Raw genomic sequence first — 16797 nt, 5'->3', positions numbered from 1 at the left:
TTAAAAGAATGTTTGATCAAAAAGGGCTGAAAATATGTAGAAAATGGAGTTTTTATTGGCTTTATCATGATATGTGTATGAGGATTTCTGCTTGAAGCATAGAGGAGTGAGCTCCTAATAAATTAATCTTCCCACAAATAAGAGCTATTGACTCTCAAAAAAGAACTACCTGAAGGCACCGGACACTGGAGATGGAAGCTGAGCAAGAATTTTTTGAAACGGAATTGAAACTTGGAGCCTGTAACCAGCGTGGGAATTGAAATTTGGAGTGTGTACGTTATTTTTTAACTGCTCTACACAGAAGGCAATCACAGCAGTGGTATTGGGCATGAGGTGGCTCTAGGTCTGATAGAAAATAATTCATCCTCTTCTTGGCAGAGGAATCAAGGAAGAGAGTTAAGATACAAAAATAGCTTCTGAAAAGCAAGAATCCAGAGAAGAAGAAACCTAACACCTAAAATATTGATATCTGATGAATGCATGAATAAGCAAGCTGAAAGCAATCAGGAGTTAAGATTTAAAGAACTAAACTGTACTCTGAGCCACTGCCATCACAGATATATAGTCTTTAATCTGAGTTTAAGTCATTTTTCTGCTAAACAAAAGCATCAACACTTTTTAAAGTGATATGAAAAAAGCCAGAGCCTAGATTTTTATTCATAATTACATTCATAATGTCCACAATTCAATCCGAAAACCGCTTCATATACAAAGATCCAGGAAACAATGACCCATTTTTAAGGGGAAAAATGACCAAATGTTGAAATTATCAGACACTAACTTTAAACAGAGTTATAACTATGCTCAATCAGGTAAAGAAAGATACACGTGGAAGGAATTAAAAAATTAGAAAATACCAGCATAATTGTAGAAAACATAAAAAGGCATAAAAGTAATTTTAAAATTGATAAAAACACAAAACCTGAAATACAAATTTCCTGTATAGGCCAAATTTTTAAAATAAAGGTGTCAAAAGAATCTAAGTAAAACCAAATATAAATCAATAGAAATCATACAATTTGAAAAAGAGACAAAAAGTTTATGAAAAAATACAAACTGGGCCAGGCACGGTGGCTCATGCTTGTAATCCCAGCAGTTTGGGAGGCCGAGGCGGGCAGATCACGAGGTCAGGAGTTCAAGACCGGCCTGGCCAACATGGTGAAAACCCATCTCTACTAAAAATACAAAAATTAGCTGGGCATGGTGGTATGTGCTTGTAATCCCAGCTATTTGGGAGGCTGAGGCAGGAGAATTGCTTGAACCCAGGAGGCGGAGGTTGCAGTGAGCCAAGACTGCACCAGTGCACTCCAGCCTGGTGACAGAGGAGACTCCATCTCAAAAAAAAAAAAGGAAAAGTACAAACTGAGCCCCAGAGAACAGTGGAACATTTCAAAAGGTCTAACACCTTAATTAGGTAATTGGAGTCCTAGAAACAAAGGAAAAATTTGAGACAAAAAATATTTGAAGAAATGATGACCAAAACTTTCCAAATCTGGTGAAAGGCCTATATTTATAGATTACTAAAGGTCAGCAAACTCCAAATAGGACACATTTGAAAGAAGCATCTACACAGGTATAGGTACCTCCTAGTAAAACGGCTGAAAGACAAAAGGAACAAGAAAATCTTAAAAACACCCAGAAATTAATACTTTACATATGGTGGAACAATCGTTCAAATGACGGTGGATATGACATCAGAAACCATTAAGGACAGATGACAGTAAAGCAACATATTTAAAATGCTGAAAGAAAAAGAAAATAATGGTTAACCTAGAATTTTATATTTAGTGAAAACAGAACAAAGTTAAAATAAAGACATTTTCAGACAAAGTAAAACTATGGGAAATACAAATAAAATTATTCAGGCTTGAAGAGGCAATTGATACAGAAAAATTCATATCTTAGGAATGAATAAAGTTTAAATGAATAAAGATAAAAGATACTGACTGTATGGTTAAATATAAACTAACAATTTTCTTATAACTTTTAAATATAGAAGATTAAAACAAATTTAATTGCATATTATATACTTTCAGCAAAGACACAGAAAATAAAATTTTAAGAATTTAATATATATTTACCCCCCCAAAAAATTATGAAATGCTTACATAAAAACTTAACAAAATATTCACAGGACTTTTACACTATAAAATAGAGAATAAAAGAAATTAACAAAAACCTAAATAAATGGAGGAATATTACTCATTCATGCATTGGAACAATCAATATTATTAAAATGTAAATTCTCTTCAAAGTGACCTATGAATTCCATGCAATCTCAACAAAATGTCTAGAAAGTTCTCTTAGAGGAAGCGACAAGTTGATTTTAAAATGTACGTGGAAATAAAAATGATGTAGAATAGTAAAATCAATGTTACACAAAAGAAAACGTAGAAAAAATACACTACCAGACTTTAGAAATTACAATAACACTGTAGTAATCACAACAATATTATATGGGCATAAGCATAGATATGTATATTGCTAGAGCAGAATAGAGTATCCAGAAATAGACCCAAACATATATGATGAAAAGATTTTTGACAAAAATGCCAAGGCAATTCAATAGGGGAAAAAGTACTTTCCAAAACATGCCACTGGAAGAGGTGCAATGACTCACATCTGTAATTCTAGTGCTTTGAGAGGTCAAGGCAGGGGCATCGCCAGCCTGCACAACATAAGAAGACCCCATCTCTACAAAAAATAAAAGAAATTAGCTGGGCATGGTGGCACACACCTGTAATACTAGGTATTCAGGAGGCTGAGGCAGGAGGATCTTCTGAGCTGAGCAATTTGAGGTTCTGGAGTTATGATCGCACCACTGCACTCCAACTTGGGTGACAGAGCAAGAATCTGTCTCTAAAATGAAATAAAAAAGGCACTGGAACAATGTGATATCAGTAAAAAAATAAAAATATCTGAATTTTAATTCACATAAAATTACTCTAAATGGATTATTCACTTAAATATAAAAGGTGAAACCATATAACTACTACTTAAAAACAAAGCTAAACTAATCTTGGAGACTTAGGGATAGGCAAGCATTTCTTAAATCAAACACCTAAGGAAAAATCATAGGAGAAAATTTCACAATTGGGCTTTATAAAATTTTAACACTTTTGCTCTTCAAGAAACTATTAAGAAAATACAAAGAGAGAGAAAATACTCAGAACACACATATTTTATAAAGAACTGTGCCTAGAGTATATCAACAACTCTTATATCTTAAAAGTAAGAAGACAACCCAACTTTTTAATGTTCAAAATATTTGAAGAGGCATTTACAAGAGAAAATATATGAATAGCCAATAAATACAGTAAAAAATACCCAACATCATTAGTCATCAGGGAACTGCAACTAAAACGCAATGAACTACTACTAACCACCCATAAAATGGAAGAAAAATTAAAAAGACTTAATAAGGTATTATTAATCAATAAAGTACAAAGTAAATGTACACATTCAATGGGAAACTAATCAGCAATTCAAAGGAATAAACTACTGATACATACAACAATGTACATGAATTTCAAAATATTTTGCTGAGATAAAGATGCTAGAGACAAAAGATGATCATATGATATTATTCTTATTATAAAACATGGAAACTAATCTATAGTAACAAAAATCTAGTAGATTTTTGCTTGCAGTTGAGGGTCAACGGAAGAACTGACTGCAAAGATATAGTAAGGATCTTTGAGAAATGATGAAAAATGTTACTTTTATATTGTGATGGTGGTTTTATGGGTGTATACAGCTGTCAAACTCATTGATTTTACATCTTAAATAAATGAAGTTTCTTGCATAGGCTTTTTTCTCAAGAAATTTGGTATATTTTCATATACCACTGATTTTTGCTTTGTTTTGCTACCATAAAATCTAACAGTAATATTGTTTGTTCTTGCCAATGATAGTCTAGCATACTGCAGATCAGCCATTCTTCTGAGACAACTATAAAACATGAAAATAATATTTAAAAGGATTTATGGGAAGGTATTCAACATCTTCTAAGGCCATCGTCTGACTTGGCAGGCCAAGATGTCAGAGAAAAATCTAGAAAGGTAAAAGCAATATTCAGTACACTGATGCTTTTTCTTGGTGAATTTGAAGATTCACAAGCTACATCTAAGAGGCTAAGAAGACAAGGAAAATTTCTGGCATCCTAATGGAAGCCACTGAAAACAATGCACACGTGAACCCCCAAGTAGGTGGGTCTCTGGTGAATGCCCTTGGTTTGCCTGTGGTCCAGGACAATTTCCATGTATACATGCAGCAAAGATAACAGTATTGAGAAAGAAACAATAATTCTTCTTGGAGAGAAAATACATACGATATATAATAATGATGCTAAGCTTTGGAAATAAGTTGTATGTTTTTCACTGAAAGAGCGGAATGGGTCTTTTTAAGCAGAAATCTTTTAACATCTAGTCCTTCAAAAGGTTTCTGAGAGAGCTTTCTTTTCTCAGTAAACAGCAGGGGGAAAAGACAAGGGAAATTCAACGAGGTACAGAAGAGGTTCTATGCTTTTCTCAGAATACGTAATTAATGCTTTTGCTTCCTCAGTTTCTTTCCCATAGTCAATCTATATTCTTCCAAAAATAGAGTAAGTCCCAAAGACTGTCCTTCTCACTGTTTAATAGCTGTCAGGAAGAAATTTAAATACCAGGAGGATGAGAACCCCTCTTTTAGACCTCTGTCTCCAATATCGTTCTTCAAAATGAACTAATTTTCTGACAAATATTGTGCAAGAAAAATGTCATTAGCTGGCTTTAACCAACCTCTATGCTGACCTTGGGGTCAAAAACAATCATGTTTTTATCGTTTTTGTGCGTATGCGAGACTGTGACCAGTTACTTCACCTCTGAACTTTTGATTCTGACAATGCCATCAGACTAGGATATCATGTCATTGAATTACATGCTTACAATGGCAGAAGAAATATTATAAATGGCAATCTATTTACTATATACCACACTGCCTTTAATAAAAGTAACATATATTCTGCCTACTCTGTGGATAGTCTCATGCCTCTTATTGGTGAGTAAGCCTATATAATGTTGCCTGTATCACAATAATTTCTGTGAACCTTAAAACACTGCTGACATTTTCTTGTATTAAACATTAGGAACAGGTCCAGAGGGAACTGTGCCTCATTATTTTTCTTTGAACATTTCTTTCTTTCTTAAACTTCCTCATTAAATTAGTCATTTTCTTCCCTGGATGTAAAAGTAGCTGACACAAAAGGGCCACATTTATGGTATAGTGATGAGTTTTACAGAATCAATTTTTAATTTTAAAATGACTAAATTGGAAGGGAGATGAAGCATGCAATTAAAACAAATTAAAATTGATAATGATTATCTGTAGAAAAAATTGTGTCCTGTTTTTTTCCAGTATTCCATACCCCTTACAAAACTAATTCCAGTCCCTTCAAATTTGCTTGTTATAGGTAGATTTTTTTCGTTGTTTTTAATACTCTCCTGTAACAGAAAAGTTGAATTCCTTGGCAAAAATCGATTGTGTGATATGAGTTTTGAGCCATAGGTTATGGTTTATTTTTAACTGCATATTTCCAGAATTTTGTTAAATTTTTTTACAAGTAATTTCTAAGTGATAGTCACAAACACATGTGAACACACATATCCACACACAAGAATCCACAAACCACAAATGCATCTTGTAAGGTGTGGTGAAAATTTGTGACTGTTACTTTTTAATGTTTTCAACTCTATTCAGGTTGTAATTCAAATTTGCTCATACCAAAATCCTGAGCTAGTTTTAGTACTCTTTTTTCTCAATTCTTATATTTAATCTAACATAATTGTTGACATTATCCTTAAAATCTATCCAATCTGACTATTGTTCATTATCCCAATTTCTGTCACTCTAGTCTAAGCCACTAGTATTATCTACTTTGATCCCTGTCATGCCTATCATTCCTGTCTCTGCTTTTATTATGCTAAATTGCATACCACACGCAAGAGCTAAAATGATCCATTTAAAACATAAATAATGTCATGTTGCTTACCTACATAGACTTCAATGACATTTCACTGAACTTAGAATAAGGTGCAAACAATTATCATGGTCTATGAGGGACTATATAGTCAGACAACTACTCAAAACATTGCCTTTCTCTCCTTCCACTCTTCTCTCATTCATTTGACTTCATTAGTACTGGACATGTTGGTATTCCTTGGAAATAACAGTTCTGTCCTGGCTCGGGCCCTTTTGTGCTTGGTGTTTCCTCATCCTGGAGTATCCTTTGCCCACACCTTGGTCTGAATTGCTGCCTTTCTTCATTAAGGGATCTGCCCAAATATCTCGACAGAGAGAGTGTCCCTTAATGATCCTATTTAAAGTGGCATGAGACAAGTAGAAAGTAGTCTATTTTGTTTAAAATGCTACAAAATGTTGAAACTTGGTATTTTGGGGAAAAATCGCCGAAGATTTTTGCATGGTACTTTTTCTCATCAGCTAGAAAAGTGGGAGAAAATAATGTGTCTTCACAGAGTGCAGCAAAAATCTGAGGAAATACCTGCAGGATAATGGCTCTGTAACTACATAACACAGTAAAGATATACAGTTCTATTTTATTGGTGATGGTAAATAATTGGGGGCAATATTTTTCTGACAGTGCTGATATGGCAAAACCATATATGCAGCACCTATATTTGTATGATGCTTTGGATTGTAGGGTTTCACAAATATTTGCATAGTTTTCTTCAAAATCATCCTGTGACCGTAAAAAAATAGTACTACCTGTATTATCATCATTTATGTATGAGAAACTGAGGCCCAAAATAGTGAAATGGCTTGTATGCACAGCCTAGAAGTGTTAGATTTTGTACCTTATGCCAACTTTTATAACTACAAATTTAGTATTTTTTCATAACACTATATAACAGAAGATCTAAATGCCAGAGAAAAATATATAAACCCAAATAGTCCATCTAATTAGATCCATGTTGATGAATTATCTATTAGTTATCTATTAATTTTGATTAATTATCTATTAATGTGTTGATACAAATACTGAACCATTTCTGCTTATGCAAGAAAAGATACTTTTTCTATTGCTACAGTTATAAAAGCAAAAAAGAAATTACAAAATGGTTGGAGAGAGTTAACAGTAGTCTTTGAGTTCCTGAGTTTGTCACCACAAATGGAAAGCTTTCATAGACCTTAAAATTAACTTCCTCCATTGCCAAATGACCAGCTGCACAAGACAGTCTACAGATCTTCATTAATTGGATTAAACAAGCTTGCTATGTTTTTCTTTCTAGCAACATGAGCTATATGAAAATCTCTAAAGATAATGCCCTTCTTGACAAGATTTATTCCTGACGAGCTGTCAAAGCAGCATAAAGCCAAGGCTCCAGTGAATGAATACAAAGGAAGATTGCCACCCTATGTACAATATCCAAGAAGGAGATTTCTCCAGGAACTGTATGTTTAAGAGTTTTTAATCTATTAGAATTCTAGGTATGAGAGGCATTGTGTGGCTACTCAAACCTTATTTTACAATTACAGAGGGAGCACCACCCTTTAATTATGATGGCTCTAGACTATCACTTTCATGACCACTGCTTCAAACTTTAACATGTTATCATCAGAGAAATCGGCACAGAACACAAAGTTTTCAGTTTAAAAATGTATGTCATTGTTTATTGTTTAAAATTTATTAATTGCTACTATTTTCAATGCTCTGTGTTAAATTCCACAGAAGACACAGAGATAATTATTGATTTTCTGCCCTATCATGATTATTGTCTAGAGGATGGATGAGATGTTTATGCAGAGACCAGAGGATGAAGAAGAAAGTAATAATTTCTATAAAAGAATACTAAGTTTTGGAGTTTGGGAAAATGCTTATTCTTATCATGGAGTCTGGGTTTCAGAGCTGGGTAGTTAAGAGATTATTTATTCTATTCTTCTCATTTTAGATACGAGGAAATCTAAGCCCTGCTTGGAAAAATAATTTTTTTAGTTCATATTGCTACTTAGTAACAGATTCAGGAGCAAAATAAGCTATCTGAGTTCCCAGTCTTCTGATATTTATAGGAATGGATGCACACTATAGTTAATAATAATAGTTAGCCTTGGAGCTCAGAATTGAACACCTGGATGTATTTTATACCAGGCAGCCAACGGGTTGCCACATTCACCATTTCGAATCCTGGCCAGCTTCTCACACCATATCCAACTATGGCTTTTCCAGTGGGAGCTCTTCAAGGAAATGGGCCAGGGTTTTAAGAAAACAAACAAACAAACAAACAAACAAACAAACAAAACAATTCTAGCCTTCAACAATCTGTACAACATCTAACTTTTAAATTGCTCAAAATTCTGCCTCATCACAACTCTATCTACAGCCTTTAACACCAGTGCCTTCAATGACTGTCATTGACACAATATCCCGACCAGTCTTCATCCAGAACCCAGGTTCATACTGCCTATTGGACAGTGACACCTTAATATCTAAATGACATATCTAAATGGAAATAAAACTATAATAAAATGGGAAATCTCTAAAGCTGAGGTCATTACCTCTGTTGCTTTGGTATATCTCTCGTGTTCTATGCTCTCTCTCTCCATGCGATTAAACCTGCAAAATTTTAAAATAATTTGTCAATTGTGTTTCCCCATTCGTAAGTCCTTTTCTATCCTTGTCTCCTGCTCTGTAAAAGCTTCCCTGGCTTTTCTTTTCTCTGTGCTCTACCACTTACTAGAGTTGACAAATTTCTTAAAATCCCTGGGTGTTAGCGTTTGCAATTGTAAAAGAAGGATGGTCATTTCAGTTACCTTAAAAAAGATTATTATGCTGGGATCATGGGGGTTATTGGATGACTTTCTGCTTATTTATTTTTTGTTATTTTCTACATTTTCTATAAAGAGAATTATTTACTTTAATAATAGCCAAATAAATGCACAAAATTCAAGCAAAAAAAATCATAAGAATTTTTTGTGCCACTTTTGTGTTTTTATTTGAAAATGATATTTTCCTGTTTTAAATTCAAACAGTAACAACTAGTTATACAATGAAAAGTCCCTCCATCTGTGGCAAAAACTGATAATTATTGAGCAAAATTTATTGCCTCTTACCCCTGGCCCGCAACCAAATTGCCACATTGTCAGACTCACTGGCACTTAGGTGTGACCACATGATAGTTTCCTAGCCAACAAGTAAAAGTAGTAATGTGCAACCTCCAAACCTCCAAGCCTTCCCATAAAAATCTCCATCTGCAATCCTCCATGCTGTTTCTCCTTCTTCCAAATGAATTTTACTATCTATGAGAACTTTAGAAGCCAGTGGGAAAAAATATTACAAAGTTGGTCATCCTGGGTTGCTGAACAACTGTATGATATAAGACACCCCCACCCTCCTCATTACAATTAATGCAGAATCTCAATGAAGTGATATGTGAGCAAAAAAAAACAAAGACTTCTATTGCATTGGAGCCATTATGTAATTTGGACTGTATATGTTACAGCAGTAAGCCAATTTTAAATATATCTGACTTCCCAAATTAACCACTTATAACAATCAGAATAGACTAGGTTTATTTGGTGATAAACAAAACCCAAAATTCACAAAAGTTTAAAACAGTAAAAGTTTATTTCTTGTTTCTGCAAACTTCTTGATAGTCCTGGTGACTCTCAGGCAGTTGCCCTTGTATATGAGTCAGCCATCCAAGCTGCTTTTATCTCGTGGCTCTACATTTTCAACACAAGACCTTGTGCATTAACACTGCAAGGAAAGAGAGAGATGGCAGAATTTAAAAAGGGCTCTTCATTTTTGTCAGCTCAAAAGTCAGTCCCACTCATTTTATTTGCCAGATCTAGTTTCCTGGCTTCAGTTAACTGCAAGAAGTATGGAAACTATAATCTTCTGTATGTCCAGGGAGAGAAGAACTAGCTATTAGTGAACTCAGTCAAGTCCACTACACAACTGTTATCTATTTCTAGAGAAATGAGGGTCTACTATACAGACAGTGTTTGAACTTTTGCTTTTTCATTTAGCATATTTTGCAGATTAATATACAAATTATTCCTTTCTAATGGCAGAATTTATTCAATATGTCCCTCATTGTTGGAAATTTGACTTATTTCCAGACATTTTCTATTGCAAACAGTATTGCTGTGAACATTATTTGAGTACATACTAGAATATATATGAGATAAATTCCTAAAAATAAAATTTCTAGGTCATATTTGCATTTCTAATTTTGATATATATTTTTATGATACATCTTATATATAATTTTATCCAACGAGTTTGCATGAATTTACATCATTGCCAATGACTTAGGAAGTTGTTTCCTTTCAAGTTTGCAATGACAATATATTATCAAAATCATGTGAGGGTATTAGGCGTAATCTGCATAGTAGCCTATCACATACAGTCATGCATTATTTAACAATAGGGGTGTCTTCTGCAAAATGTGCCATTAGGTGATTTCCTCATTATGTGAGCATCACAGAGGGTACTCACACAAACGTAGATAGTATAGTCTACTACGCAACTAGGCTAGATGGCATAGCCTAGAGGCTACAAAACTGTATAGCACATTACTGTGCTGAATACTATAGGCAGCTGTTGCACAATGTAAGCATCTGTGTATCTAATCATAGAGAATGAACAGTAAAAATAGTGTTATAATCTTATTGGCCCGTATATGTCACCTGTCTTGACTGAAACATCATTATGTGGTACATGACTATATTTATATTTAACTGAGTAAACCTTACTAAACATTGATTTTGTTTCTAATATTCAAATTACATAAAATATTACACATAAGTATGTACCCACATTTTAATTATTTTATTAGTGGAATTACTGTATCTACAAGTGTGAACTATTTTAATTTTCTTGACATTTTATCAAATTGCTTTACAAAAAGGTTTTACCAATTTACACTTCCTCCAGTGTTACGTGAAGGCCCATCTCACTTCACCTCCACCAATGTTAGGTTTTATCATTTTTTAATCTTTGTAAACTTGTAAGCTGCATAAGGGAAATACTGGAAATTGGCAATGACACCTCTGTAACAACTAACTTATGGGACATTAGCAAGGCAAATTCTATTATCATGAATATTCTAAGGGGTACTTTTTTTAGTGTTGCATCTTTTTACAATTTAGCATCTTTTGGGAGGTAGAGTCACTATTCCCCAGTGGCATGTGGTTCTTGTGAACATTTCAATCATGTTACCTTGCTACAGGAATTCCCTATTCCCCTGTTGCCAACAAACACCCTAAGATGTGCCAATTCAAGACCTTCCTTAATATTAATCTATAGAACCTGGAATAAATAAGCTGTTACCCCTTTAAGGGAAGGGACAGTGTTGCTAAACTGAGAGGAAATAATACTGGAATGGCCAGGGGCCGTATCTTATTTAAAATATGAAGAATGAAACTAAGCACAGATAAGAAAAGAAAGATAATATTTTAGCAATTCTGAGTGCATAATTCCTGCCCTAGGTGCTTCGTTTTTCTGTATCTCTTGCTTTCAACTTTAAGCTACTCTTTTCTTGCCAGCCAGTGAGCTTCTTTTGTATAAACTAATTTGAGCTGAGTTCTTGCCTTTTGCAACTGAAATAATTCCTACTAATACACACACTAAAGCAGTACCTTTACATACTTCTCTACTTTGCATTCTGATAACCAGAATCTTAGTGATCATAGACAATGTAAATCTTATGAAATTTCATAAAGAAAGCAGTATTAGATCCACAAGTGCCTCCCAAATATTCAAAGAAAGATATTTTTCAGGACTTGATATAATTTTAATATTACTGTATTGACTTGATTACAATGTATTATTATAAACTGGAGATCCTTTTCTTGATATATAATAGATGAGTCCAAATCCTATTAGCTTCCAACCCTGCTGAGTACCTGTTACAGAATTTTACTCTTTGGTGTCCCTTGAAATAGGAGTCAAAAGGCTATATTGTGGAGTAAGCATTGGACTAAGAGGCAGGTGCTTGCATCTGGACATCTAGCGAGTCTTTAAAGCTGAGCTAATCTAGAGTAGCTAGTTTAACAACATTGAATAGATTGTTTTAGTTCCTAGTTTTACAACATTGAATAGATTGTTTTAGTTCAGTTTCCTCACTTATAATAACCTCATTTGAATGACTGCTAGAATCCCTCCTTGTTCTAACATTCTAATGAATATCAATTTAATAGTAAATTTAACTGAAAGTAGCAAGTCTGATCTTAATCCAGTCCAGTTTATGTTGAATAAGTAAAACATTGCTTTCATTTATTCTCCTGTTTACATGAAAATGAACTAGACACTTTAGAAATCTTCTCCTTTTATTTCTTTTATATAGTCACAATGACTTAGGTGTTTCTGAATAGCCTACATCAATTAAAGCATTATATATCATTTGACATTTCAAAATCATTAGTAAAAATGTTACATTTCTGGTGGATCGATTATTCTGTGATTATACCAGGTCTATAAAAAATGTTCCTAGTTATATTAATGAATAATTATATTTGTAGGTTTATTATAAGAACTGTAGTTCCGAAACTCATGATTTTTCTGAATGGCAGTTAAATAGATATGGACATCTTTTTAGCAAATAATTAAATCAAAGTTTCCTTTGGGCATGCAGTTGCTTGGCCTTTATATGGATTTTTAAGTTAGCATGCTAAAACTGTGGGGTTCTCTTTCTTTTCTTTATTTTTTATCAAGTCAAGAACCCATGAAATGAAATGATGTTACAGTACAAACTACATTTGGCAAATAGAATGGAGAGTAACAGCTCCAATTTTCTACTGTTTTTTTCTGTCACATTAACATAATTCCATTAAGAATATCTACAGAGAATTTCTGGTGTGCAAGACCATACATCAGATATTACAGAAGATAAAAGAAATGAAACAGAAATAACTCTATTCTAAGGTGAATGCCTTCTCCAGCAAAATGAATAAAATGCATACCTACAAAAAATTTATCATCATTACATATTTATTGAGCATCTTTTGTCTCCAGGAAACTTACATTTTAATGAGAGAGACATACATAAAATAACTTTAAATAGTGCTATGAAGAAAGTAAAACATGACAATAAAATAGACAGTAACTGGGAAGTTACTTTACGTTAGATGATCAGAGAGCTTTTTGCAGCGGTAGAATATAAACTAAGACCTGGATAACAAGAAAAAGCCAATCAGAAAGATCTGAAGAAAGTATTTCAGGATGAGTGAATAGTTCAAGGCCTTAAGGCATTAATGTAACATATATCATATATTACTAATAAAGGAGGATTACGCTGAGGCACCCTAGGACAAGGGGCCATGAGAATTCACAGGCGTAAGAACATATGTAAAAGTAGATACAGAAGATTTGTGAGAAACAAATTAAATGAGCCTCAAATTTGAGCAGGTTTCATTAAATGGACATGTCAAGGTCAAGGAAGAGAACCCAAGAAAAAACATAAACTAGGAATTTCTAACACACAGTTATAGTCTTAAGATTATGTAGTGATGTTTAACATTTACCAAAATGAAAGAGTAGCATCAGGAGGTCTTTAGTGGACTTTTCCAAAAACATCATGAAAAAACAGATGCTGGCTTCTTTTAGAATCTCAGAGCAAGTACTGCCCCATAATATCCAAGATATTAATATTTTAGGAAATAAATCTGATTTTAATTATTAAAACTTGAAATTACATATTTTATTCTCTTGTCCTGTGTGATTTTTTTAATATTCACTTACAAAAATCCTTCTCTCAGAATTTTCTAGGGAATAATTGTGATTATTTGAGAATTATTCATGAAAGGATTTGTATAATTAAGAGCTAAAAGAAACTTTAAAGCTCACCTAACCCAAACTCTAAATTTACAGATGGAGAGATCCAGAGAAGTAAATCTTGCCCATTAATAATTGAAGAGATATCAAGACTTGAACCTAATTCTGCATTGATTCCTAATCCAATACTTTTTTATTGTTTCCTTATTTTTAATTATGAGCATAATTACTTGTATAAACATATAACAGTAAAATTATATATATGGTGTAAAACATGATATGTGTCTGTGTACAATGTGTGTGTGCAGGATAATTAAATCAAGCTATTTAACATATATATTACCTCACATATTTAACATTGTTGATGGTGTGAAGGTTGTTGGTCAAAGGACACAAAATTAGTCAAAGGGTACAAAGTTTCAGTGATGCAAGACAAATAAGTACTGGAGATTTACTGTACAATATCGTGCCTGTAGTTTATTTTACATTGTACACTTCCCAATTTGCTAAAGGGTGTATCTTCTGTTATCCCTTCTGTGACAGAAATGTAACAATAAATAAAGAGGGTAGGAGGAAACATTGGGAGGTAATGGGTATGTTTATGGCATATATTGTGATGAGTTCCTGGGTGTACACGTATCTCCAAAATCTTCAAGTCATATAGATTAAATGGGTATAATGTTTTTGTACAGTCAATCATATCTCAATAAAGTAATTTTTAAAATATCTGAGAAAACTCAGGGAACTAAAACACAGTAAGATATGAAGTATATCAGATATAATTTGTTTAAATGAAAATTTTAAATATCATATATTTGGATGCCTTTAATATTTTACAACTACAGATGATTCAAGTTATTTTTCTTTAAATAATGTCCCAATCCTTCACTTGCATTCAGGTATGATTTCTAAAGAGGTCAAAAGAAAGGGTGGAATTTGTAAGATTTCTTGACAGAAAGATATCAATCTATCTGAAATATCATACTCTCCTATCACTCACTCAGCATTTTTGAAATTTAGCCTTCTTTTTATCTAAAACCACAATGTAAAAATTTGTTGATGCAACTTCTGAATATTTCATACCAAATCCCTAAGTATTGTTTAGGAATTAGAGAAGAAACTTTAAGACCCTTGTATTTATCTTTACTAGATTAAGGATGATTACAGGCCAGGTGCGGTGGCTCATACCTGTAATCCCAGCACTTTGGGAGGCTGAGGCAGGGGGATCACCTGAGGTCAGGAGTTTGAGACCAGCCTGCCCAACATGGCAAAACCCTGTCTCTACTAAAAATACAAAAAATTAGCCAGGTGTGGTGGCACATGTCTGTAATCCCAGCTACTCAGGAGGCTGAGGCAGGAGAATCACTTGAACTCGGAAGGTGAAGGTTTCAGTCAGCCAAGATGACGCCATTGCACTACAGCCTGGGCAACAAGAGTGAAAGTCCATCTCACCAGCATGGCACATGTATACATATGTAACTAACCTGCACATTGTGCACATGTACCCTAAAACTTAAAGTATAATAATAATAAAATAAAGAAAAAGAAAAGAAAACACAATGGTTTTAATTAACTTTTAAATATAATAATATTTACATGAAAGCACAGCAGATGTATTCTCAAAAAAGGTTAACTGTTTTTTAAAAAAATTCTCTCTTTAATGCTATTTGCATATGAAACTTGTACTCAGCTGCCTGATTTTTATCTTATTAAATGCAAAATAGATCTATAACATCCTACTAGACTAAAACTCAAATGGACACACCACATATACATACTTTTTAAAAACTCAATGTAAGTTGCCTTACAATTTGCAGTTTGTGTGTGAATCATCTCATTCATCACTTAACAATCAGTTACTTTTGGATAGAATGCCTAAGCCCAACAGTGACAATGACATCAGAATTCAGTTTAATGAGAATGGCTATTTCTGAGTGAAACGGAGTAAAGTGAGAACAAGAACAACATGACCAGTTCCTAAGAATGCATATAACTTCCAATTATGCAGGCTAATGGATTTTTAAAGATTGTCCTAGATCTTTCCTTTAATCCCATTGATTTGATTTTCCATTTCTCTCTCCATTCTCTGTCAGACTCATTTTTGTTGTGAGCACTGTCATACAGCACTCAAAGCCAAAAATGTTTTCTAGCGAGTTGGGCTAGGCTTGGGTTGGCACTGCTTGCTCAAATATAAAAAACAAATGAAAAGATGAGAGGTATATTAGTGAAGTGCAATAGCACCAAATGGGAAAAGGATACACTTGTTGAATATGAAGGAGACAGTTAAATTATCTAACATTCAATTGGCACAACTGTAAAATTAGAATATTAGATTTAACCTTTATCCTCTAATATTGTTTTGATTTTTTTTTTTTTTTTTTTTTTTTTTTTGAGACGGAGTCTCGCTCTGTCACCCAGGCTGGAGTGCGGTGGCGCGATCTCGGCTCACTGCAAGCTCCGCCTCCCGGGTTCACGCCATTCTCCTGCCTCAGCCTCCGGAATAGCTGGGACTACAGGCACCCGCCACCACGCCCGGCTAATTTTTTGTATTTTTAGTAGAGACAGGGTTTCACCCTGGTCTCGATCTCCTGACCTCGTGATCCGCCCCCCTCGGCCTCCCAAAGTGCTGGGATTACAAGCGTGAGCCACCGCGCCCGGCCTATTGTTTTGATCTTATTACTACTGTATAAACTTTTAGAATTAGATGATCTCTAAGTTAACTTTAGAGATCACCCAGAGTAGTCCATACATTATTTGAGTTGGATAAAAACCTTTGTGCATTTATTTCTATGCAGTGGCTCCTTAGAAGTTTCTGCCAAATCACGGGTGGATCACGAGGTCAGGAGATCGAGACCATCCTGGCTAACATGGTGAAACCCTGTCTCTACTAAAAAATACAAAATTTAGCCGGGCGTGGTGGCGGGCGCCTGTAGTCCCAGCTACTTGGGAGGCTGAGGCAGGAGAATGGCGTGAACCCAGGAGGAAGAGGTTGCAGTGAGCCGAGATCGCGCCACTGCACTCCAGCC

At 34.2% G+C, this 16797-nt stretch overlaps 1 long non-coding RNA gene across 2 annotated transcripts; it reads right to left on the bottom strand.

Annotated features, from left to right (window-relative positions):
• Positions 1-572: 572 nt before the first annotated feature.
• LOC104005900 (uncharacterized) lies at positions 573-16265 on the bottom strand. 2 transcript variants are annotated; one of them, XR_008547337.2, is made up of 4 exons: positions 14960-16265; positions 8551-9751; positions 2738-2859; positions 573-1742 (listed from the first exon to the last, which is right to left on the bottom strand). It is a non-coding gene; the product is annotated as an uncharacterized LOC104005900 (long non-coding RNA). The 2 variants fall into 2 exon arrangements; XR_008547339.2 differs by lacking the exon at positions 14960-16265 and having other exon boundaries at positions 575-1742; positions 8551-14952.
• Between the last annotated feature and the right edge of the window lie 532 nt (positions 16266-16797).

Source organism: Pan troglodytes, chromosome 2 (assembly GCF_028858775.2).
Source record: "Pan troglodytes isolate AG18354 chromosome 2, NHGRI_mPanTro3-v2.0_pri, whole genome shotgun sequence".
Taxonomy (NCBI): Eukaryota; Metazoa; Chordata; class Mammalia; order Primates; family Hominidae; genus Pan; species Pan troglodytes.
The sequence above is the reverse complement of the archived record's forward strand: the minus strand, read 5'-3'. Positions and strand labels throughout refer to the sequence as shown.